Consider the following 26433-nt stretch of genomic DNA (forward strand, 5'->3'; position numbering starts at 1 on the left):
AGAATATCACAGTTTATAGAGGTATAAGGCTTTAGGAATTCCAGTCGAGCTATTTCAAATCCTGAAAGATGATGCTGTGAAAGTGCTGCACTCAATATGCCTGCAAATTTGAAAAACTCAGTAGTGGCCACAGGACTGGAAAAGGTCAGTTTTCATCCCTATCCCAAAGAAAGGCAATGCCAAAGAATGCTCAAACTACTGCACAACTGCACTCATCTCACACACTAGCAAAGTAATGCTCAAAATTCTCCAAGCCATGCTTCAATAATATGTGAACTGTGAACCTCCAGATGTTCAAGCTGGTTTTAGAAAAGACAGAGGAACCAGAGATCAAATTGCCAACATCCACTGGATCATAGAAAAAGCAAGAGAGTTCCAGAAAAACATCTGTTTCTGCTTTATTGACTATGCCAAAGCCTTTGACTGCGTGGATCACAATAAACTGTGGAAAATTCTTAAAGAGATGGGAATACCAGACCACCTGACCTGCCTCTTGAGAAATCTGTATGCAGGTCAGGAAGCAACAGTTAGAACTGGACATGGAACAACAGATTGGTTCCAAATAGGAAAAGGAGTACATCAAGGCTGTATATTGTCACCCTGCTTATTTAACTTCTATGCAGAATACATCATGAGAAATGCTGGACTGGAAGAAACACAAGTTGGAATCAAGATTGCTGGGAGAAATATCAATAACTTCAGATATGCAGATGACACCACCCTTATGGCAGAAAGTGAAGAGGAGCTAAAAAGCCTCTTGATGAAAGTGAAAGAGGAGAGCAAAAAAGTTGGCTTAAAGCTCAACATTCAGAAAACGAAGATCATGGCATCCGGTCCCATCACTTCATGGGAAATAGATGGGGAAGACTTGCTGACCCCAGCAAGTCTTCTCCGCACAGCAGCCAAAATGAGCTTCTGGAAGTGTCCTTCAGCCACGTCACTCTCCTGCCTGCCTTCCTACTGTCTTCGGGAATGAAATCCAAGCTCCCCACTGGCCTTCTGGGTGCTCTGCCACCTGGATCCTGGCTCCCTCTGTCTTCCGGTCCCGGCCACGGTGTGGTCCGTGGACCAGCAGTCTTGGAGGCCCTGGAGTTGGTTAGCGAAGCTGAACCTCAGGTCCACCTGGGCCCGCGGGAGCAGCACCTGCATGTCCACAGGTGGCGCAAGGTGCATCTCAAGTCTGTGAAGAGCTGCTCCAGGCTGCTCCTCACCCCCACCCCGTGTTCCAACCACTCTGCCCCTCAGCCCTGGCTCCTTCTCATCTGTCACTTAAACATCGCTATCACACTGAGGTGTTCCAAGTCAAATGTGTGCAAGTACTTGCCCTACATGATCCTGCATTTTAATCTTAGCTTCCTGCTGGTTTGGGAAATAGCTATGATGGCAACCTGCATTCATCTTGTTTGTTTAGGTTATGTTTTGCCTGACTTTTCCCTCCACCTGAACCATATCCCACACCCTAGAATAAGCTCCACGAGGGCAGACACAGGGCAGAGAGCACCAGGCACATAGCAGATGCTCTGTAAATATTTCTGGAATTAATAATAGCCACAAGTATCGTGCCCTTACTATGTGTCATTAACTTTTCTTCACATGCGTTATCAGGTTTATTTCTCCTGAAACCGATGAGGTGAAATAGGTATTATTTATGACAATACCCATCTTGCAGATGAGGAAGCGGACGCACATGATGCATGGTCTCCTGGGTGGTAACAGGCAGAGTAGGGGTTCCACCTGGGAAATCTGACCCTGTGACTATGCCTGCTACCACTGCACAATCCTGCCCTCTTATTCATAAGTCAAACCACATTTTACATCCACTAGAGGCGCTTGACATGGGGAAGAATTTCCTTGAGTGCTTCTATAAAGTAAAGAATTCTGCTTTTGGGGAATCCTATTTCCTTCATGTGCTTTTTGGGTAAATGACATCTTTGTATTCAGAATCCACGTAAGCAAGTTCTGTCTATCCATATGTTCTCAAAGACTGCTGCTATAAAATATTTTACTTCCAGACATGCGTCCAGAAACAAGCCTGACACAGAAGACCCAGTGCCCACCCAAGCTAAAGAACAGTTGCTATTTCCGTGCCCTCTGTCTGGCACTTCTTTACCCCTCACCACCACCTGGTAAGTAACTGATGTTCATCCCTGGAGATTAGTGTTTTTCTCAGGCCCTTTGTGCCTGGCCTCTCCCTCACTCTAAGAAGCATCAACCAAGTTCCTTCTCACTTGGGGCTGGACCAGGTACCCCAGCATCGCTGGGGGATGCTTATGACTTTGTTCAACCTCCCTGAAAGTCAAGGCCATGTACCCCCAGCACTGCATGGTCAGCACAATTACTTGAATATCCTAAGGACAGTGCCAGGCTGCCTTTAGGAGTCATCTTCCTTAATTTAGTCCTCAGGACAAGCTTTTACATAGGTATCATGGGGTCTCACTTTTGCTAAGAACCTGAAGTTCAGAGAGGTGAAGCAATTAGCCCAAGGTCACACAGCCAGTTGGTGAGATATCCAGAACTTGAATAGTTCAACCAAGAGTTTGGCTGGCAAATCGATATTCCCTTTGGCTCATGCTTGTTGAGTCTGTACTGTGCACCAGGCACTGTGCTAAGACCTTGACAGCCTGATCTCACAGCAGCCTCAGGACGTGGGTGCCACAAGTGTACCCATTTAATAGATGAGGAAACTGAGGCTCTGAGAGGCAGACTGGCTTCTCCTCAGGCCAAGAAGAGAACAGGGGTTAGAATTCAGAAGAGATGCACTGTGCTGTGTGGCCCCTCTGCTCTCAGTTTAGTGAGGTCACACATTTTTCAATGTAAACCAGTCCCCGGAGTCTCGTGCAGGCGTCAGGATGTTCTGGTTTGATGGTCTGCCTTTTATTTTGTTTTCAACCCAAAGGAAACAGAACAGCTTGAGAAACCCACACTGTGGTTCCCAAGATGCAGGCAAAAAAAAAAAAAAAAAAAAAATCCACAAAGTCAATGAACAAAAGGGTTGTCTGTTCACCTTGAGCTCAGTCCCGTCCAGCACCTGCTACCACCCCATCCCCCAATCTGAGAACCAGCGTCAGTGAGGAGAGAAGCCTGTCACCGTCCATTTAGACATGACGGTGACTGTCAGCCCTGAGTCTCTTCCAGTGGAGTAAACATGAGGGTTAGGACCCATGGGACAAGGCTGGGAACAAGGCTTTGAGTATTTAAAATGAGAAAATCCATGAGAGGGTTCAACCACAGAACCTCAGATTCCCTGCACGTGGCTCAAAAGGCTTTTGACTCCTCCTGTTGCCACAGGCCGCCCTGGAGAGACGTGCGTGCTCTCACAGTGGCGGTAAATAAAGCTGGCCGGGCTGACGGGCTGACCATGTGCAGGGTGCCATTCTGGGTGGCACACACATTCTGACTCATTTCATCCTCACAGCAGCCTTTTAAGGCCAGGATTAGCACTCCCATTCTAGAGATGAGGAAACTGAGGCAGTTAAGCAGCTTGCCCAGCATTCCACAGCTGCTCGAGCCACGATGTGAACCCCCTTTCAGAACCAGTACACACAGCCTTCCTGAAGGAGGACACATGTCTTGTTTAACCAGCGATGGAGTCTCATTCCAGGATGGGGCAGGGGGGATGCTTCTGCACCGATCCCCAAAAGTCTGATGGCAGACTGACTTGAGCTCTCAGTTTTGGCTCTGTAAAATTGGCATACGAATAGCACCTATACCCACAGGTTATTATAAGCATTAAGTTTGGCAATAATAGTTGTAACAGTCAACATTTACTATGCTTCCCCTGCTCAAGGCACCATGAAGCACTGCCATCTTCTTCATTTCACAGATGAGGAGCAGAGAGAGTTGAGACACTTGCACAAAGACATAGCTAACTATGGAGATGTGGGACCTAAGCCAGGCTGCCTCTGAGCTGAGGCACCTAAGAAACATCCTAAGAGCAGCCTCTTACAAAATTCAGCTTGTGTGTATAACACAACAGCTCCTCAACACACAGCCAAAGTCATGATTTTTCTGGCGGGCAGGGAGACAGAACCCAGCGAAGGTCTGTCTAGTTCTGCCTGCTGTCCAGCACCAGGCAGATGTCTGCCGCCCTGTGCAGGAGTCCCGCCCTCTTGCCCCCGTACGGCAGACCCTGTGATGCCTGGCACACAGCCAGGATCAGTCCGGCGACTGAGGGTGCTTTGTGCAGGGCTTAGAGCTGGTCTTGCCAACTATCAGGAGTCAGCCCCAGGACCAGACTTTGACCGAGTTACGTTTATGCTTAGAAACAGACCAACAGTAAATGCTCAACATCTTCTAAGACTCAACTGTACTGGTCAGAAGAGACTTCAGCAATGAAAGTCCAGGGTGCCCACCCAGGGCTGAGGCTGTCTGTGCCAGGTACCCCGGGACCCCACTCAAGACCGCTGACTCTGAGTTGCCAGGGCTGGGGTGGAGGCATCTGCTCATTTACTTGATTACGTAAAGTATAACTTGTAGGCATCTCGTAGATGGCATAGGTCTTAGTGTACAGTTTGATATGTTTTAACAACATCTGTCCATGTAACTACCGCTGGGATCAAGACACAAGTCATTCCCAGGAATTTCCCTGTGTGTGCTTTCCTCCGGTCAACCCCTGGCCCAGGTAATCGCATTCTGTCACTACATGTTAGTTCTGCCTGCACTAGAAATTTACCTAAATGAGCCAAGAGAGCGTGTACCCCGCCTGCTTCTTCGTTCATCCACCGTGTCGTCTGTGTCTGTAGTTCATTTGGATCCTTTCCTTCGCTCAGAAGTCCGTCGTGTGGTTGCTGTTGTTTAGTTGCTAAGTCACGTCCAACTTTTTTATGACCCCATGGACTGTAGCCGGCCAGGCTCCCCTGTCCATAGGATTTCCCAGGCAAGAGTACTGGCAAGGGTTGCCATTTCCTTCTCCAAGAGATCTTCCTGACCCAGGGATTGAACCTGGGTCTCCTGTATTGCAAGCAGATTCTTTACTGTCTGAGCCACAAGGGAAGCTCAAAGTCGTAAAAGGGGAATAATAAAAAGTGTGTCTGTCTACTGGAGCTGCCAGAGGAAGTCATGAGCTCAAGTGTGTGGGGCATTTACCACCATCAGTTGGTACTGATGCAGTACTAGGACTTTACCTTGCTTCTATCTTAGGTTCAGGGATGCAGTGGGTGACTGCTGACAACTGAGGAATACTCCCCAGTGCACAGAATGTGGGCACAGAAGACAAGGCTGTCTTGTGTACCTGGCTGTTCCTTCCAGGTATTTTCTCCCTCCACTGGATCTCAGCTTGAATCCACCTTGTCCACTATGCTCCTAATAATCCATGTGCTTAGCTCTCTAGAGCTAAACAGTGAGGTCTCCTGAGAGTCAGGGGGCCCCAGCTTCTGCAACCCAGGAGGGAGGGGAGCAAGCTATTTAACTGAGTCTCAGTTTACTCATCTGTGAAGTGGGCATCATAATAGAACAACCTTTAGTGTATTGTCATGGGATTTAAGTATCCACTCAGTTCAGTTCAGTTGCTCAGTTGTGTCCAATTCTTTGTGACCCCATGGACTGCAGCACACCAGGCTTCCCTGTCCATCACCAAATCCCAAAGCTTGCTCAAGCTCATGTCCATCAAGGGGGTGATGCCATCCAACCATCTCATTCTCTGTTGTCCCCTTCTCCTCCTGCCTTCAATCTTTCCCGGCACCAGTGTCTTTTCCAATGAGTCAGTTCTTCATATCTGGTGGCCAAAGTACTGGAGCTTCAGCTTCAGCATCCGTCCTTTCAGTGAATATTCAGGACTGATTTCCTTTAAGACTGACTGGTTTGATCTCCTTCAAGAGTCTTGTCCAACACCACAGTTCAAAAGTATCCACTGCTGCTGCTGCTGCTGCTGCTAAGTCGCTTCAGTCGTGTCTGACCCTGTGTGACCCCAGAGACAACAGCCCACCAGGCTCCCCTGTCCCTGGGATTCTCCAGGCAAGAACACTGGAGTGGGTTGCCATTTCCTTCTCCAAAAGTATCCACTACCTTCTGCCATTTTTCAGGCAACTTCACAATTCCATCTTTCCAAAGCTTTCTTTTTGAACAAAGAACTGTTCCAGGTGCCTCTTACAGTCTTCCAAGGAATTAAAATTTTTTTCCAGTAAGAGAATTTTGTAAAGACCACAATAAATGGAAATCCGAAAGTGCAATGTCTGGTGAATTTCAGTGTGATGAATCAGAACTTCCCAGTCAAGCTCAAGTGTTCGCCTGGTCATCAAAGAAACATGTGGTTTTGTGTTATCCTGGTGGAGGATTACGTGTTTTCTGTTGACTAATTCCAGATGCTTTTCATTGAGTTCTGCTTTCAGTTGGTCTAATCGGAAGCAGTACTTATTTGAATTAATCATTTGGTTAAGCTCATAATAGAGGACTCCCAGTCCCACCTATACACAAGACCACCTCCTCTGGAAGAAGACCAACCTTTGGTGTGGATGGGGGTTCATATCACTTGCCCCTTGATCTCTTCCTTTCCACATTATTGTACAGTATCCACTTTTCATTGCCTGTCAAAATTCATCTTAAAAATGGAACATTTTTGGTACATTATTAATAAGTAGAGAACTGCATGTAGAAATATGATCAAAATGGGTTTTTTCATTTAACTTACGTGGAACCCAAACATCAAATTGATTAATATAACTAAGCTCAGTGCAAATGATTTTCAAGGCTTGCTTTGGACATTTTGAGTATGTCAGCTATTTCCTATGTGGTGTAACATTGACCGTTCTCAATTAATGTCTCGACTTGATCGCTATCAACTTCATCTGGTCTATCCAACCATAGAGCATCATCTAGTGAGAAATCACCAACATGAAACTTCACAAACCACTTTTGACATGTTCAATCCGTCACAGCAACTTCTCCATATATTGCACAAAAACTTTCTTTGCTTTTCAGTTTTGTTTTGACCTTTTCTGAAATAATAAAGCCAAGTATGCCCAAAATGTTGCTCCGCCCGCCCATTTTCAATATTAAAACAACTAAGCAAACATTCACCAGTTTTGATAAGTTTTTTTTTTTTTAATGCACGCTGATATGAGAGTGGTCACAATGCAATCTAACAATTGTTTCGAATGAAGTCAAAGACAACTAAACGCTGCTAGAGCCATCTTCCAGAAAAAAAGCAAATGAACCTTTGGGCCAACTCAATAAGTAATCAATAAATGTTATCACAAACACTGTCGTCTGGTGATAGTCCTGAGTAGCCTGTGGCACCTTCCATCCTGCCAGAGGCTAGAAGCTCCATGAAGACAAGGCTCTTGTCACACAAAACCACCTGGTATCGGTGTCCACAGCCTCAGGATGTTCTCCAGCTGCACTGAACCAGGAGGAGGCCACTCACTGTTCCTCAGGACCCCTCCAGGAAGGCTGAGTCCCCAGTAGTGAAGGGAGTTTCTTCTGGATGTTGAGGGTGTGCCACCGCTCTAGGTGGCTGAGGGGGCAGCCCCACTGGGGGAGGGGAGAATTCACGAGGCCCAGACGGGATGAAGGGAACCAGGAAGGACCCTGTGTGCACCCCATGCGAGCCCCTTGTTCCAGGAGAGGACGCTGGGGTCCTGGGGAATGAGGGTTGCCAAAAAACAACTATTTCAGTACTCTTCACACTTAACAGACAAGAGTGTAGGCCGTCCCAGAGGGTGAGTGCAGCCTCGAAATGTGGTGTGGTCAGCTTTTCTGTGCTGGGTAATTTCATTGGCTAATGAGTGAAAGGATTATTCCAGCTGTTGGGGGAAGGAGTGAAGATTTCCAGGAATGGGGCCACCACCCACTTTTTGGTCTTTGATGGTCTTAGAACTGTAATGGTGCCTCTGGGTGTGTGATTTAGCTTGCTGATGTGTTACTGTTGTTGTTCAATCACTAAGTCGTGTTCCACTCTCGGTGACACCATGACTGTAACATGCCAGGACACCCGGTCCTTCATCATCTCCCGGGGTTCGCTCAAACTCGTGTCCATTGAGTCTAGGATGTCATCCAAGCATCTCATCCTCAGTCATTCCCTTCACCTCCTGCCTTCAATCTTTTCCAGCATCAGGGTCTTTTCCAATAAGTTGGTCCTTTGCATCAGGTAGCCAAAGTATTGGAGCGTTAGCATCAGTCCTTCCAATGAGTATCTAGGGTTGATTTCCTTTAGGATTGACCAATTTGATCTCCCTGCAGTACAAAGGACTCTCAAGAGTCTTCTCCAGCAGTACAGTTCCAAAGTATCAATTCTGAGGCACTCAGCCTTCTTTATGGCCCAAATTTCATATCCATACATGACTACTGGAAAAACCATAGCTTTGACTATACGGACCTTTGTAGGCAAAGTGATGTCTCTACTTTTTAGTATGCTGTCTAGGTTTATCATAGCTTTTCTTCCAAGGAGCAAATGTCTTCTAATTTCACAGCAGCAGTCACCATCTGCAGTATATTTGGAGCTCAAGAAAATAAAGTCTGTCATTGTTTCCATTGTTTTCCCATTTATTTGCCATGAAGTGATGGGACCAAATGCCATGATCTTAGCTTTCTGAATGTTGAGTTTTAAACCAGCTTTTTCACTCTTCTCTTTCACCTTCATCAACAGGCTTAGTTCCTCTTCGCTTTCTGCCATTAGAGTGGTATCATCTGCATATCTGACATTACTGATATTTCTCCTGGCAATCTTGATTCCAGGTTATGATTCACCCAGCATTTCTTATGATGTACTCTGCATGTAAGTTAAATAAGCAGAGTGACAATACATAACCTTGAGTTATTCCTTTCTCAATTTTTGAACCAGTCCATTTTTCCATGTCCAGTTCTAACAGTTGCTTCTTGACCTGCATACAGTTTCTCAGGAGGCAGGTCAGGTGGTCTGGTATTCCCATCTCTTTAAGAATTTTCCACAGTTTGTTGTGATCCACACAAAGGCTTTAGTGTAGTCAAAGAAGCAGAAATTTTTCTGGAATCCTTTTGCTTTTCCTATGATCTAACAGATGTTGGCAGTTTGATCTCTGGTTCTTACGCCTTTTCTAAATTCAGCTTGAACATCTGGAAGTTCTTGATTCACATACTGTTGAAGCCTAGTGTGGAGGATTTTGAGCATTACTTTGCTAGCATGTGAAACGAGTGCAATTGCACAGTAGTTTTAACATTCTTTGGCATTGCCCTTCTTTGGGATTAGAATAAGACTGGCCTTGACCACAATATCATGGTTATCTGGGTCATTAAGACCTATTTTGTACAGTTCTTCTGTGTATTCTTGCCATGTCTTCTTAATCTCCTCTGCTTCTGTTAGGTCCTTACTGTTTCTGTCCTTTACTGTGCCATCTTTGCATGAAATGTTCCCTTGGTATCTCTAATTTTCTTGAAGAGATCTCTAGTCTTTCCCATTCTATTGTTTTCCTCTATTTCTCTGCATTGTTCACTTAAGAAGGCTTTCTTATTTCTCCTTGCTATTCTCTGGAATTCCGCATTCGGTCGGGTACATCTTTCCCTTTTTCCTTTGCTTTTCGCTTCTCCTCTTTTCTCAGCTATTTGTAAGGCCTCCTCAGACAACAGTTTTGCCTTGCATTTCTTTTTCTTGGGGATGGTTTCGGTCATTATCTCCTGTATAATGTTACAAACCTCTCATAGTTCTTCAAGCACTCTATCAGATCTAATCCCTTGAATCTATTTGTTGCTTCCACTGTATAATCATAAAGGATTTGATTTAGGTCATACCTGAACGGCCAAATGGTTTTCCCTGCGCTGTGCTTAGTCACTTAGTTGTATCCGACTCTTTGCGACCCCATGGACTACAGCCTGCCAGGCTCCTCTGTTCATGGGGATTTTCCAGGCAAGAATACTGGAGTGGGTTGCCTTGCCCCCTCCAGGGATTTTCCTGACCCCGGGACTGAACCCAGGTTTCCCACATTGTAGGTGAATTCTTTACCATCTGAGCCACCAGGGAAGCCCAAGAATATTGGAGTGGGTAGCCTATCTCTTCTCCAGGGGATCTTCCTGACCCAGGAACTAAACTGGGCCTGCATTGCAGGTGGATTCTCAACCAGCTGAGCTACCAGGGAAGCCCATTTTCTACACTTTAAGTCTGAATTTTGCAATAAGGTTTTCATGATCTGAGCCACAGTCAGCTCCTGGTCTCGCTTTTCCTGACTACATAGAGCTTCTCCATCTTTGGTTACAGAAAATATAATCAATCTGATTTCGATATTGACCATCTGGTGATGTCCACATACAGAGTTGTCTCTCGTGTTGTTGGAAGAGGGTGTTTGCTATGACCAGTGCATTCTCTGGCAGAACTCTGTTAGCCTTCGCTTTGCTTCATTTTGTTCTCTAAGGTCAAATTTGCCTGTTACTCCAGGTATCTCTTGACTTCCTACTTTTGCATTATAGTCCCCTGTGATGAAAAGGACATCTTTATCTGGTGTTAGTTCTAGAAGGTCTTGTAGGTCTTCATAGAACTGTTCAATTTTAGCTTCTTGTGGCACAGACTTGGATTACTATGATGTTGAATGGTTTGCCTTGGAAACAAATGAGATCATTCTGTCGTTTTTGAGACTGCACCCAAGTATTGCATTTTCGACTCTTTTGTTGACTATGAAGGCTACTCCATTCCTTCTAAGAGATTCTTGCTCACAATAGTAGATATAATGGCCATCTGGATTAAATTTGCCCATTCCCGACCATTTCAGTTCACTGATTCTTCAAATGTCAATGTTCACTTAGCCATCTCCTGTTTGACCACATCCAATTTACCTTGATTCATGGACCTAACATTCCAGATTCCTATGCAATACTGTTCTTTACAGCATTGGACTTTACTTTCACCACCAGACACATCCTCAACTGGGCATCATTTCTGCTTTGGCTCAGCCTCTTCATTCCTTCTGGAATTTCTCTGCTCTTCCCCAGTAGCACATTGGACACCTACCAACCTGGGGGGCTCATCTTCCAGTGTCATATCTTTTTGCCTTTTCACGGAGAGAAACACACTTCACAGACAAGAGTGAGGGCTGTCCCAGAGAGTGAATGCAGCCGCAAAACGTGGTGAAGTTAGCTTCTATGGGCTGGGTAATTTCACAAGCTAATGAATGGGAGGATTATTCCAGCTGTTTTGGGGAAGGGGCAGAGACTCCCAGGAACTGGGCACTGTTCACTTTTTGGTCTTTGATGGTTGGTCTTAGAACTGTCATGGCGACTCTGGGTATGTCATTTAGCTTGCTGATGTGTTATGGTGAGCGTATCCTGAGGAGTTGACTTGTCTGCCATCGTGGACCCATTCAATTCTAATCAGTTTATGCTATATCCTCGGCCTATATCATGCTTTCAAAGGTTGTACCCTGCCTGCTTCCCTCCTGTTTCAGTCCTTTCCCATAGACTTCACCTCCAGACTTCCTAATTACAGTGTGAAAGGCCACCATTCTCCCAGTGACTTGGGCTGGAAATTTCAGTGTCCTTGAGCCTTCTCTCCCCTCCTCACCCCATTCCCAACCCACACACATACCTAGGTCTCAAATTGGCCACCTGGGGGGTGAGGGTGGGGCTATATCTGGCCCACCGATATGTCTTATTTGGCCCGTGAAGTTTTATTTATTTTATATATTATAGAGTAGCTGCCAATATTGAGAACATGGTGATCTCATACATAAAACTTGAAAACCTGGCAACCCTGGGCCTGATTCTCACATGTAACAGGCAGCTGGTGCTGAGTTGCAGCTGTCTCCTAGGCAAGGGGCCTGCCTTGTGCTTTGCCACAATCCCCACCACTCCCTGCCGCCTTATCTCTGGCCTGACACTCTCAAGGCCCACTTTCACATTCCCTTGGTTCCCAAACTTGTTTCTTTTTTTTTTCTCAAAGCCTCTCTTTGCAGTGATTCTTCCTGCCCCACCCACCTTCCCCTCCTATTTCTCAGGACTGGTTGATTTCGAGACTTACTAAAAACCTGCTTCTCTAAGGCTTTCTCAGCCTGTAAGTGCAGCCACACAGCCCTCCAGCCATTGTGTTGGTCAAAACATCAAAGGAGTCCCCTCATAGCCTACAGGACAAAGTCCAAACTCCTGGGAAGGTGTGGACTGCCCCATGCTTACTCAACCTTACTCCTGGTGTTCCTGAATGAATGAGCCTTGGGTGCAGGGCTCTGTACCAGGCACCAGTGGTACCGGCATGGATTGAAAACCTGCTCTCTAGCAGGATCAAGATCAGTGCAACGTCAGGGATACATCCAAGAGAAACAGTCCTGATGTCAGCCTTCACGTCACGTGGGTCTGTCTCCCAGCCTCTGCACACTGAGACTCTGGCCCTTGGCTTCCTCCCCTCCCTCCAGCTAACCAGGAAGGCCATGCCTCTTTCCCACATCCAGCTGATTCCCCTCCCCTACAGCCAGCAGGAAGCAGCTCTCCTCTGAGCCATTGATGGGAGGCACTGGTCTCAGCCAACTGCAACTGGCCACTCACACATGTCTTGAGGAAGTCATTTTCACCCCTACCTTCTGTCTTTTGTTGTTCAGTTGAATTCAGTTCAGTCACTCAGTAAAGGGGGAACACGGTGCTTCAGGCAAGGTGATGTAGGAAGATCTCTTAGAAACAGGGACATTTCAGCTGAGACTGTCAAGGCGGCAACCCAGCAAGATGGGGAGTCCCAGGTAGCCCTGAATGACTTGGTGGATCTTAAGTCGCCCACCCAACACGTTAGGTCCTGACCTACTAAGTCTCTTAAGCTGGTGAAATGTGGGGTTGTTTTCACAGTAGCTGGCATACTCCGACCTCAGTTTCCCCATGCTGTAGAACTATTACGAGGATCAAGGAGTTAGGGGTTAATACATGAAAAATGCTTACAAAAGTGTCTGGAGCAATTGCTACAAACATTTAAACTAATATTAGAAATACCTTGTAAGGTCAGACCTTCTGGCCAGTCAGCCTGCCAACCCAAAATGGGGGTGATGTAAAACTTGGTTACCCTCCCTATCATCCCCCACCCCCGCAACTCCATCAAGGATATTGACCCCATGAAGGATATTTCCCCAAACATTTGGGACTTTCATGACCCACTGGATATGGCTCTGCCTCCCAGGAATTTCCCTAAACTCATTTTGAATTATTTTTCAGCCTGAAACTCTCTGTTAGGAAGCACTTTGTCTTGCTCCTGTCCATGAGAATTTCCCAGTAGCTGGACAACTTCATTCCAGTTCTGAGTAACTGGACAAGAGCATAGAAGTGTTCTAAAGCCTCAGTCATTAACTTCCCCACATGCGATGAGTTAGCAGTAACACTCAGGGCTGAAGAACTCCTCAAATTTCATCCCTGGTGGCTCAGCCAGGCACACTTCCCTGTTCAACCCATGGCTCCATCAGTTTCCAATCACAAAGTTAATCACCAATGATTCATAAATTCAGAACTTGTATCCCCCATTATCTTCTGTTTATCTGTAAAAGGTTGTTTCTCTTATACCACTGGCCATGCTTCTCCCCACCCCCCTATTTTGGTACATAGACCCCTTTAAAAAATCTTATGGAAGCTACTGACCTTCCACAAAAAATGCAGAGATGGAAGGTCTGACAGGAAATTTCAGGTGGTTAGTGGGTCCTTAACCCTCTTCTGAGGATCATGATATGAGTTATTACAAGTCTAACATTACCCAACAATTTCAAGATGATCCAGACAACTATAATGTTTTATTGTTTGATTTCCAGGAGAATATCCAATAACTGCCTTTACAAGCATCATTATACGCATAGAAAATTTCTGGAACCATATATAAGAAATTATGAACCATGGTTCTTTTTGGGAAAAGGGATCAGGGGTCCGGGATAAGAGGGAGATTTACACTTTTTCATTGGCTATGGTTCTACACTGTTCGACTTTTAAAATCATATATAAAAATATTTTCTAACTAACTGCTAATTAAAAAGTTAGTAAAAAGTTATTTAAGTTAGGAACTATATATATAAGCTATCGTTACTTCCTCTTCTGTGACACAGGGAAGGGGGAGGTGGTCAGCAGGGAAAAGTCAACTTACTTCCTGGCAGAGTTGAATCTACATCAGTTGGGGGAAAATGCAAAGTATCAGTCAAGGAGAGATGGCAAATTGTTTCTACTGGGTATTCAACCCAGGTAATTAATGTTCCACATTGCAGAGGAGGCTGCTATTAATATTTCATTAGGTGTCAGCAGATTTGATGTCTGCTGAGGACCCACTTCCTGGCTTGTGGATGGCAGCCTTCTCACTGTGTCCTCATATGGCCTTTCCAGGAGATCTCTCTCTTTCTCTTCATGTAAGGGCACTAATCCCAGGAGGACAGTCTCACTCATGGCCTAATCAAAAGCTAATCATCTCCCATAAGCCCTGTTTTCTAATACCATCACATTGGGGGTTAAGGCTTCAACATGTGAATTTTGGGGGAACACAGACATTCAGCCTAGAACAGACAGCTTTCATACTCACAGATGAGTGAGCTGCTGTGGTTCCCGCCTAACTCCTATCTCAGCTTCCTAAGCCTCCCGCACAATTGCACTCATCTTGCATGCTAGCGAAGTAATGCTCAAAATTCTCCAACCCAGGCTTCAACAGTATGTGAACCATGAAATTCCAGATGTTCAAGCTGGATTTAGAAAAGGCAGAGGAACCAGAGAACAAATTGCCAACATCCGCTGGATCATGGAAAAAGCAAGAGAGTTCCAGAAAAACATCTATTTCTGCTTTATTGATAACACCAAAGCCTTTGACTGTGTGGATCACAACAAACTGTGGAAACTTCTTCAAGAGATGGGAATACCAGACCACCTGACCTGCCTCTTGAGAAATCTGTATACAGGTCAAGAAGCAACAATTAGAACTGGACATGGAACAACAGACTGGTTCCAAATCAGGAAAGGAGTACGTCAAGGCTGTATATTGTCACCCTGCTTATTTAACTTATATGCAGAGTACATCATGCAAAATGCCGGGCTGGATGAAGCACAAGCTGGAATCAAGATTGCCGGGAGAAATATTAGTAACCTCAGATATGCAGATGACACCACACTTATGGCAGAAAGTGAAGAAGAATTAAAAAGGCTATTGATGAAAGTGAAAGAGGAGAGTCAAAAAGCTGGCTTAAAACTTAACATTGAAAAAACTAAGATCATGGCATCTGGTCCTATCACTTCATGGCAAGTAGATGGGGAAAGAATGGAAACAGTGAGAGACTTTAGTCATGTATGGATGTGAGAGTTGGACTATAAAAAAAGCTGAGTGCTGAAGAACTGGTGTTGGAGAAGACTCTTGAGAGTCCCTTGGACCGCAAGGAAATCAAACCAGTAAATCCTAAAGGAAATCAGTCCTGAAAATTCACTAGAAGGATTAATGCTGAAGCTGAAACTTCAATACTTTGGCCACCTGATGTTGAGAACTGACTCATTGGAAAAGACCCTGATGCTGGGAAAGATCAAAGGCAGGAGGAGATGGTTGGATGGCATTACCAACTTGATGGACATGAGTTTGAGCAAGCTCTGGGAGTTAGTGACAGACAGGGAAGCCTGGCATGATGCAGTCCATGGGGTCACAAAGAGTTGGACACAACTGAGTGGCTGAACTGAACTGAACTGAACTGAAGCCTAGAAAAGGAAACCCAGATGTTCAAAGTTAAAAACAGGAGAAGAATCACCTGGAATAATGGCTAATATTTGCAAATCCCCCTTGTGGCTCAGCTGGTAAAGAACCTGCCTACAATGTGGGAGACCTAGGTCCAATCCCTGGGTTGGGAAGATCCCCTGGAGAAGGGAAAGGCTACCCACTCCAGTATTCTGGCCTGGAGAATTCCACGGACTGTATAGTCCATTAGGTCACAAAGAGTCAGATATGACTGAGTGACTTTCACTTTCACTTTCTATGGCTCACAAAGTACTTTACCTAGCAGTGACCCTCAGAGGATCTGCAAAAACCCTATAAGACTTGTAAAAGTAAAATATTTTCTCTTGTCATAAAACACTGCTTGTTTATTAAACAAAAACGAATAAATCTAGATTAGCACAAAGAAAATTAAAATCATCCATTGAGTAATGGATGTTATTCTGTTAACTACTGATACTATCTATGATGGTGCTGGACTTTGAGTTATTTGCAAATAGACTTATTTCTTTTACAAAAATGAGATCTTAATGCAATATGCTTTTATGACCTTGAAAAATTTTTTGATATATAATGAACAATTTTTGCACATTCTCAGTATTCATCTAAACTGTAATTTTTAGTGGTTGAGGACTATTCCAGTACATGACAGACCCCTAGTTTATTTAACCAATTCTCTACTTCCAGACATACAGTTGGTTTCTAATTTTATTGTTATTATTTTAAAAAAATAACTGTTGAAAATAACTTCTTATACAATCATGTTTCCTCTAGATAAATTCCTGGTATTGAAACTGCTATGTATCTTCAAGCTTTGATATGTATTTTCAGAATGTCCTCCAATTTATATTCCTTCATCAGCTCCTGAAAGCACCACCGCCTCCCCACATTAGTATTCCCTTTTTAGTTTAAAATTGTTTAATTTTAAAAACATGTAAAAATTTCACACGTGAAAGATGGCATTGTTTTAGTTAGCAATCTTTTTTCTTTTTCAAAAAAAATTTTGGCTGTGCTGGGTCTTTGCTGCAGTGAGTGGGGTTCTCTAGCTGTGGCGCACAGGCTTAGTTGCCCTGTGGCTTATGAGATTTTAGTTTCCCAACCAGGGATTGAACCTGCATCCCCTGCATTGGAAGGCAGATTCTTAATCACTGGGCCACCAGGGAAGTCCCAGCCTTTTCTTAATATGATGAGGTTGAATGTGTTTTTTTCTTCTTCCTCCTCTTTTTTCTCCTATGTGCTTATGGGCCAATGGCAATTCTTCTTTATTCCATTTCTTGACTACGGCCTTTAGCCTTTCCTTATGTGGGATGTGCTCAGCCACTCAGTCGTGTCCAACTCTTTGAGACCTACTACTGGCTGGTGGCCCATCAGGCTCCTATGTCCATGGGATTTTCCAGGCAAGAATACTAGAGTGGGTTGCCATTTGCTACTCCTGGGGATCTTTCTGACCCAGGGATCAAACCCGCATCTCCTGCATTTCAGGTGGATGCTTTACCACTGAGCCACCGAGGAAGCCCTTAGTCTTGTCTTTCTCAGTAGAAAAGATCCTGTCTGTGTCCAGAAAACAACCTCTTGTCTGGTTGTGTTGCAAATATTGCTGCAGTTTAACATTTGCTGTATCAAAGTTTTTTAATTTTAGGAGCCAAATCTATCAATCACTTTTTAGAATTCCTTTATAATTTGATCTTTCACTACAATGCTTCAAAAGGCTTTTCCTAAAAGGGGCCTGAGTAACTTTATAGTGGAGAAATCTTGTATGCATCACTTTGACCAAATGATCATGGTTAACATTTCCCAAAAGTCATGCTGATACCGTGGAAATCCTGACATGATGTCTTGAGAACACTTCACCTCTGCAGGAATCTTTCTGCAAACCTCAAACCTCAGTCTAATCATGAAAAGATATCAGACAAATCCAAAGTGAGGGACATCCTACAAAGCACTGATCAGCACTCCTCAAAGCTTTTAAGGTCATGAAATTTAAGGAAAGACTGAGAAACGGTCACAGATCAGTAGAGATGAAGGGGATGTGAGAACTGAGTACAAGGTGGTATTATGGACTAGATCCCGATGCAGAAATGTGACAGTGAGGACACTGGTGAGAGCCAAATAAAGTCTGTCATTTAGTCAGTAGGAACGTGAATTTCTTCATTTTGAAATGTGCACTTGGGTTATGTACAATGCCCCCCACCCTCTAGTTTTCCTTTTAGCTTTGACTGGGACAGAGCGCAGTCCAGGCAAAAAAGCCACCGAAGTCTGGGCTATGGGCAGGGGTGGAGGAGGAGAGTGAGTTAGGGAGTGGTTCCTGGTTCCTTCTGGCCAAAGCACTGGCACTGTGCAGGCTTCAGAGCTTTGACAGCAAAGGGGCCTAGCCCAGACTTGATCTTGCAGACAGTGAAGTGAAAGTGAAAGCGTGAGTCGCTCAGTCTCGTCTCACTCTCTAGGACCCTACGGACAGTAGCCCACCAGGCTCCTCTGCCCATGGGATTCTCCAGGCAACAATACTGGAGTAGGCAGCCATTTCCTTCTCAGGGGCTCTTCCCAACCCAGGGATCGAAACCAGGTCTCCTGCATTGCAGACGGATTCTTTACCATCTGAGCCAGCAGCGAAGACCAGACAGTAGTGAAGTGGCAAAGATTTTAGTTCCCTGCCTGATGTGATTATTGGTTTATTTCATTTGTCTGTTTCCTAACTTACTGACCCCTCTCCCACCCCCACCCAATAAAGTGTAAGCTCCAGGAGAGCAGGGAGTGAGTCTCACTTATGGAGCACTTCACCCCAAAACCCTGAACATGTGGCCTGTAGAGAGAACTCAGCGAATACTGGTTGAATGAAAGAAATCAAGTAAATGGCTTTCCCCACCCCTCCCCATTGACTAGATGTGAATTTAGTGCCAGCCCATGTGAATTAAACTGTTTTATGCCACGGAGCCTTTGCATAGGCTGTGCCTCCGCCAGGCACAGCCACTGAGCTTCTGTTCCCCGTCTAGGCTTCGGCTTAGACTTGGCCCTTTCTGAAAATCCTTCCTTGACTCTCCAAGTTTGGGTTAAACCGCCTCCTTCAAGCTCTTGGGTTTCCTCCTCTCTGGTCAGCTGTATTGTAATGGTGACTCCTGGGAAGACTGGCCTACCTATGGGGGCAGAACTGGCCTCTTCGGTTTTCCACCAGCTCTGTGATCAAGACACAGTACTTAGTTCAGTTCAGTTTAGTTGCTCAGTCGTGTCTGACTCTTTTTGACCCCATGGACTGCAGCACGCCAGGCCTCCCTGTCCATCACCAACTCTTGGAATTTTCTCAAACTCATGTCTATTGAGTTGGTGATGCTATCCAACCAACTCATCCTCTGTTGTCTCCTACTCCTCCCGTCTTCAGTCTTTCCCTGCATCAGGGAAACGAGTCAGTTCTTTTCAAATGAGTCAGTTCTTCGCGTCAGGTGGCCGAAGTATTGGAGTTCAAGTTTCAGCATCAGTCCTTCCAATGAATATTTAGGACTGATTTCCTGTTGGATGGACTGGTTGGATCTCCTTGCAGTCCAAGGGACTCTTAAGAGTCTTCTCCAACACCACAGTTCTAAAGCATCAATTCTTCAGTGCTCAGCTTTCTTTATGGTCCAATTCTCACATCCATACCTGACTACTGGAAAAACCATAGCTTTGACAAGACATAGTACTAACAGTACATTTATTTACATGACAGCCTGTGGCAGCCAAAGACAACTTCCTCCCCACCCTCCACAGTAGAATCTGCATCTGTCAGTGTTTGAAAACAATTACCCAAGGGCAACTCCCATACATATCTTTACCCAGCACACTGCAGCTAATGAAGCTGAGTATTTGGAGTTGAGGTGTGAGTGTTTTGTTTTTTTATCATATTCCCCCCATTCCCAAGTTTCAAGAAACCATGCCCACACCCTAACCAACACAAGCCTGGCTGTGCATGGGAAAATGTGGACCAAGAGTAAGGTAAGTAAACTCTGTCTCTTCTAGACCAGCTGTGAAAAAGAAAAAGTGGCAAAGACATAAAATCCACCAAGCATTAGAGCCATGTGGTTCTAGGTCTTGAATAGAATAAACAGTAGAACCTTCTGGAGACATCCAGAACAATACATCACATAAGTTGTTTAGTTGCTAAGTTGTGTCCTCTTCTGTGACCCCATGGACAATGGCCACCAGGCACCTCTGTTCATGGGATTTCCCAGGCAAGAATACTGGAGTGGGGTAATGGCAAACTCCTCCAAAAGGACTTATGCCAGCATGCCACGCCTCCCAGGACTGCTACAGTCAGTGTCCCTGACCCCACGGCAGGCCACCATTGACCCACACCTTTAAAAAGGATCACAATCTTTAAAAGGACCTGCATCCAGTGAATTCTCATCCTGATTCTGCCAAGATTTTCTGGGTGACCTTGGGCCCACTGCCTATAGGATGTTCCCATTAGGGAAGCTCTGGGGACATCAAAAAAAGAAATGCCAAAAGGCTTAATGAACCCTTGTTGTTTAGTCACTAAGTTGTGTCTGACTCTTTGCAATCCCACAGACTGCAGCACGCCAGGCTTCCTTGTCTTCACCATCTCCCAGAGTTTACCCAAATTCATGTCTGGTAATGCTATCTAACCAACCCTGTGATGTGTTTTAAACGCTGGCATTGAATAGGTGCCTGTTTTGTGCACTGTGACAATTTAAGCTAGACCGTTGGCCGGACAGTTACAGGCTTTATGATAAACGTGAGTTCCTAGTGAACATACCAGTGTGGCTCAGAGGAGACTCAGGCTGCAGGGCCAACCTGTCTTCAGCCAGGAGCTCTGACTTTACTGACTTTCGCACCTCATCCAGAGACCCTTGTCAAGTGAGCCTGAGAGCCCACCTGCCCCGCAAAGGCCACTCTGTTTTCTGGCCTCGGTTTCTTCTTCTAAGAATTGAGGCAGCTTGACCAGCAGCAATTTTCTTTATTTAAAGTTGCAGAATCTCTTTAAAGGGATTTTTGCACCGTGACATCTGGAATATTTATAAGCAGGGTTTCTTTCCAGCTGGCCCTCCATAGACCCCTGAGTTGCTTCTGGGACCCATCCAAGGAATCCCAAGTTTTCCAGGATCACAGTATAAAAACTGGTGAGCCAGAGCAGTGCTGCCCGAGGCTCTCACCCCGCTGCCTAGCTGCCTACAAATAATTGAGATGAAAGTTTCACTGAAGAATACTTCTCATGGCAGGAGATGCATTGCTTACTAGTTTACTTTCTTCTATTTCACTTCAAAAGAGACAGTGGAAAACCGTTTCACTGATTTTCAAACCCACGGATAAGTCGCTGCCTGTAGTCTGTAAGCACAGCCTAAGGAACTTCTGAGATCACTTCCAGTATTGATGATCTCTAGTATTGAGATCACTTCTAGTATTGGCATTAGTAAAGCTCTTAGACTTCCTTGGTGGCTAAGTGGTAAAGTGTCAGTGCAGGAGATATGGGTTCGATCCCTGGATTGGTAAGATCCTGAGGAGTAGGAAATGGCAACCCATTCCAGTATTCTTGCCTGGAAAATTCCACGGACAGAGGAGCCTGGTGGGCTATAGTCTGTGGGGTCACAAAGAGTCAGATATGACTGAACCACTGAGCATGTACGCAGGCATGCAGTAAGGCTGTGATCCTATTAGAGGCTGAGAGATGCCAGGAAATCCTGTCCCCAAGGTGGAGTGCCTGACCTTATCACCTGAGTTGGTGGTAACACATTTTCTGCACATCTTTGCCACTGAAATACCTACTGTCCAAGACGCAGGGCTTGGAGACGAGCAAGCCAAATACTGACTTTTCTAGGGACCTGCACTTGCCACCCTGGTGCCTAGTCCTGGGGAAATCTGGGGAAGGGGTGATGACAACAGGGTGGGAGCTAGGTTGAAACCAACACAGCAAAGGATTGGAAGAAACAAAGCTCCCTCCCTCCTATAATCTGTGGATCACATCCACCCTACCCCACCCTGATAACTGAGGTCCTCCATTTCTAAGAGGCTTGATGACAATGTTTGCTTTAGATCTGATAAACAGGACCCTTTCCCCAACACCCACGGTGATGAAGAGAAATGGCCCCTGGAAGTCCTACAGTGGTGAGTAATTTGCATATGGTTACAAAATTTGGGCTCAGTGGTAAAGAAGATGCCTGCAATGCAGGCGATGCAGGAGACATGGGTTTGATTCCTGGGTTGGGAAGATCCCCTAGAGGAAGGCATAGCAACCTACTCCGGTATTCTTGCCTAGAGAATCCCATGGACAGAAAAATCTGGCAGGCTACAGTCCATAGTATAGCAAAGAGTTGGCCACAACTCAGCAACTGAGCATGCATGTGTGCATAGGATTTAGGCTACTGGAGTGTTCTGTCAGAGCCAACTCAAAATTCTGGCCTCCTAAGTACCTTCCAGCCATCAGATAGTAGGAGCACACGAGACTGGCAGGTTAGAACCAGTGTGAAAAAGTTGTCACAAGAAAAGTACACATTATAATTATGAGTTGAAAAACCAGAGTATGAAATAGCAGAGCAAGCAAGCTAAAAAAAAAAAAAAAGTCTGAATAAGACACCACCGTATGGACAGTGGGTGTCAGCACCTCGTGATATATTCCTTCCAAGTTTTCTACAATAAGCATGTACTTCCTTTGTAATCTGGGGGCAAAAATAACTTTAAGAGCCTGTCTCTCCAGGGGCACATGATAAAGTATGGTTCAGGGAGCAGCAAGTAAGTATAATCACTAGCTTAGTCCCTGGTGTGAATGTCAGTTTGAAGAGATAGGTCCTGAAAATGTCAAGACACATATATTCCTTGTTTGGGGCGGCCTCAGCATTTACTCCTTCTGGACATGTGACTGTGGGTCTCCCCCTAAATTCCTGGCAGTGTGGAGTATACAGAGAGAGAGGTTCTTGGAGGGGGTGTGTGCTCTGATTTCTTTCTTTTTCCTTCAAGAACCATCCTTAAAATCATTCAAGACAAAATCAGGAAACTTGAATCCTAGCCCTAGCTCTGATCTCAGGCCTGTCCCTTCCCTTCCTTGGGCCTCAATTTCCCCATTTGTAAGGTCCCTTTTGGCTCTGATATTCTAAGAGCTAAAGGAACCAGCGCTTAGATTTAAGGGTTGCTAAGCCTGATGAATCTAGGGCAAGAGAGAATAAGGGAACTTTCGGCTGCTCGCCTGAGTAAACAACTCAGAGTAGAAAGCGAGGCCCAGCCTAGCATCCTGACACAGGGCTTGGGGCTGAGAGGAGGGAGGAGTTGAGAATCAGCCTGAGGTTCTCAGCAAATCCCCCGCCCCCAGAGCATGGCCTCTGGTCAGTGTCTTGGGGTTGTCTCCAAAGGGTAGGGCAGTCTGGCCTGGAGCAGGGAAAGCCAAACAAGTGACCCATTTATTTGTGGAGCCAGAGCTCCCAGCAAGGGTGGCCAGTGCACGAAAGGCTCAATCCAGAAGGGGAGGAAAAAGCATCGCAAGGCTAAACAGGGCCACCTGTCCAAACTGGGGAGGAGTGAGACAGATGTTGAGACAACCTCCTCCCTGGACTAACCCAGGGCCTGGAACAAGCCTTTGACCTGACTGTGGCCAGTCTCCTGGGTAACAGGGTCCGCTGCTGACTTGCTGTGTGCCCTTGGGTGAGTTCCTTTCCTTCTCCTCAAATGAGAGGATATGCCTAGGTCCTCCTGTGGCAGGTGAAAGACCATGCATGGTCCACTTCCAAAGTAAAGGAGACTTATAATCAAAAGAAGAGTACTCTTATAGCTGTCAACTGCAAAAAGAACTCCTCTACGATTCAGAGCAGACAACAAAAGTGAAAGCAAAAGCCAGCGGCCAGAGCGGACCCTTCACCTCGAAGGCATCTGAAGTTCAGGAACTTCCCCGGCACTTAGGGAGAAAAGCCTTCTCAGTGCCTCAAATGAGAAGCCCACACTCAAAGGTCCTGAAGCTCCAATCTTCTCCAGCCCCAGGGCTCGGAGGGCTTTACTACCAGCCCCACAGAAGGAGGGAAGAACATTTACCAGAACCATGACCCAGGAGTCCCCCAAAGGGGCAGGCTGTCCAGTGTAAATGCCAACAGCAGATGGCCTGCTGGCTCTGCTTCCAGCGTTGCCATTCCTCGCACAGACACAGGAACTCCTGGGCCCCATGACTTCTGGAGATGGAGAGCTGGAAAGTCACAACTGGGCCAGCTTAGACCCTGCCAAGATCGAACCACCTCACTCTGGCAGGAGACAGGCTGGCAGTCTGAGCCTCACCCTACATCCACAAATCTCACCCTTGAGCAGTGGTCACATGTTAAGAGCACATGTTAATATATGCCTCCTGTATGGGGCTCCAGGTCAGCCCCCTTTATCATTCCCTCTGCCCCCACCAACCTGCAGGCCAGCCTCCTTCCTCTCTCCTATCAACCTTCTCCAAACTCCCACCTAACTTCTACACAGCTAGGTTTATCTTCCGAACGCATCAACAGGACTGAATCACTCTTCTGCTTAAAGAACTTGAACGGAATTTGTCCAGTGATGTATGCTGCGCACCCAGGACACTGCTTGGCCCACACAGGCATGCAGTCGACCCCTGTGGTTCCAAGATGTCTACTGAATAAAGTCCCACCTGTGATGACCTGGCCCTGCCTCTCCAGTCCAGTTCATCCCAGATCTCCACTCCCTTTACTTCCCCCCATCTTCCCATAAACCTGCCATGACCTGAACACCTCCTAGTACATCCCATGCACCTTCATACCTCCATGCCTTTGCCTGTGCTGTTCCATCTCCCCAGACACCCTTCCTACCCCGTCCCTCCAGGAGACTCTACTTCACTATTTAATATCCCAACATTCTTTTCTTAGCAGGATCTCCTGGCATGCCTCACCCTGAGTTTCTTTCTTTCCTCTCTTCCTCCCTAACCCGGCACCACAGCTTCCTACAGAGGACTTGCCATGTGCTAGGCATGAATGTCCCACACCCTAGGTTATCATTCCCATTATACAGGTGTAGAAACTGAGGCTCACAGAGGCTGTGACAGCCCACTGTGGGTCACACAGCCAGGAAATGGTGGGGTCTGATTATACTGCCACCTCTCTAATACACTTGCCATTTACTATTCACTAGACTGGGAGCTCTCTGAGGCCCCTTGGCCTTGTACCCTCGGGGCAGGCCTGGGCCTTTGTCATGCTCGAGAGGCCCTAAACATTGAAACACTGTCAGTTCAGGACACCTAGAGGAACAGATCACAGTCATCCCCCTCCCCTCCTTCTGTCTTCCGTGTTTTCTCCCGGTCTGGGTGGCACTTCTGCCAAGTTGGGGAGGGACTCATTTGGAGGGAAAGGGACTCCCTGCCAATTTTATTTGGCCCCATCAACCTAGGTCAATATCCCCGTGTGAGGTCTGCAAAGTGCGAAGGCCTTTCACAGGTTCCCGAGTCGACTAGGAAACCCATCCTCAAGTGATCCCCTCAAAACGAAAGCCAGAAGCCAGCAATCGCAGACGCCAATCCCTCTCCTGCGGCTCAGCAGGCTGGCTCCGGTCCCGCCCACCGCGCTCTGGCCACGCCTCGTTTCCGCGCTTCTGGACCACCGGCAAAGACAGGAGGGACCCGACCCGGGACCACACAGGCTTCTCTGGGCGCAGCACAGGTGCCCGGGGCTGCTACCTACCTGGAAAGTCCCGGGCGGGACCGGGGAAACCGCAGGGACGTGCAGCTTTCCCCGCCTTCGTCCTTCGGCTAGGAAGGCTTTCTGAAAGTGATTATCCTTGTTAATCAGACCCGGCGTTCGGGTCTTCATTTGTAGATGAAGAAACCTGGTACACAGGTTTCTTCACACCCCATTCGTCACCCTTTGCCTCTAGTACCTAAAACACACACACTCACGAACTTAAATCCCTTAAAAGTTCCATTTCCAAAAAGGATTAAGGGATGGGGGAAAGGGCCTCGTTCGGGCAGCGCCAAAGTAGTTTCCTGGGACCTAGTGAGAAGTTCTGCCCTAAGCACCCGGGGAAGATGCCTCTCTGGCTACGGGTTCGGAACTGACAGGCGGATGGCACCTGTTCCCACCCTCCACCCCCAACAGGGAGCCCGGAGGCCGGCTGTCTCCTCTCAGCCGAAGCCAGCTGACCCCAGCGCGATGCCCGGGAGCCGGGTGGTCCAGAGAATGCGAGTACGGAGTTCCTCCGCCGCAGACCCCGGGCAGGAAGCTCTCAGACGATCCTACAGACAGACCTGGACAGCCGTCGACTCCCTCCGGGGCCCCGTGGGGAACAGTCCCTCCGCCGGGCGCGGCGGGGCGGAAGGCGCAGACTCACCGGGGCGGCGGCGCTTCCAGCTTGGTCTCCGTCGGGCGGCCGGGGGCTGGGGGCTCCACGACCCCGGCCCCCTCCCCTAGGCTGCCTCCTTAGGGTGCCGCGATCCTGGGGCTGGGGGATCAGGGGAGGCTCGGTCGAAGGAGCACGGTGGCGGAGAGCGCGCGGCCAGCTCTCGGACTGGGATGTGGACGCAGGAAGCGCGGCCCCTGAGCGCCGGCGTGCGGGAGGGAGGGACCGAGAGAGGCGGAGGGCGGTGCCGGCCCCGAGTGGCCTCCGGCCCCGGGAGGCACCGCCCACCAGTCGACCCTCCCCCTCGGGCCTCCGGGCCACTTGGAGCCCCAGGGCACCGAGAAACCAGCAGCGAAGAGAAGACACCCACTCCCCAGATCCGCTGGGGGTGTGCGGGCCGGGGGCGTTGGACCGCAAGCAGTTGGCTAACCCGGAATGGCGGGGAGAGAGCAGCTTGCCCCTGCCCCCCGGGGCAGCGTTCGTGTGGCGCCGGGTGGGAAGGGCGTGTCGGCCGGGAGTCCGGGTTTTAAGTGTTAAGGAGACCAGGGAGTCCCTACCAG

The 26433-nt window shown here is 47.0% G+C and overlaps 1 protein-coding gene across 1 annotated transcript in view; it reads right to left on the reverse strand.

Moving 5' to 3' along the window:
- The window catches only part of TMEM51 (transmembrane protein 51), a 55985-nt gene extending 30029 nt beyond the window's left edge, over positions 1-25956 (reverse strand). The window contains exon 1 of the mRNA XM_052654005.1: positions 25865-25956. The gene's annotated coding sequence lies outside the window, so the exon portion shown is untranslated. The remainder of the gene's footprint in view (positions 1-25864) is intronic.
- Positions 25957-26433: the final 477 nt, after the last annotated feature.

This window comes from Budorcas taxicolor, chromosome 16 (assembly GCF_023091745.1).
Source record: "Budorcas taxicolor isolate Tak-1 chromosome 16, Takin1.1, whole genome shotgun sequence".
In the NCBI taxonomy this organism is placed as follows: Eukaryota; Metazoa; Chordata; class Mammalia; order Artiodactyla; family Bovidae; genus Budorcas; species Budorcas taxicolor.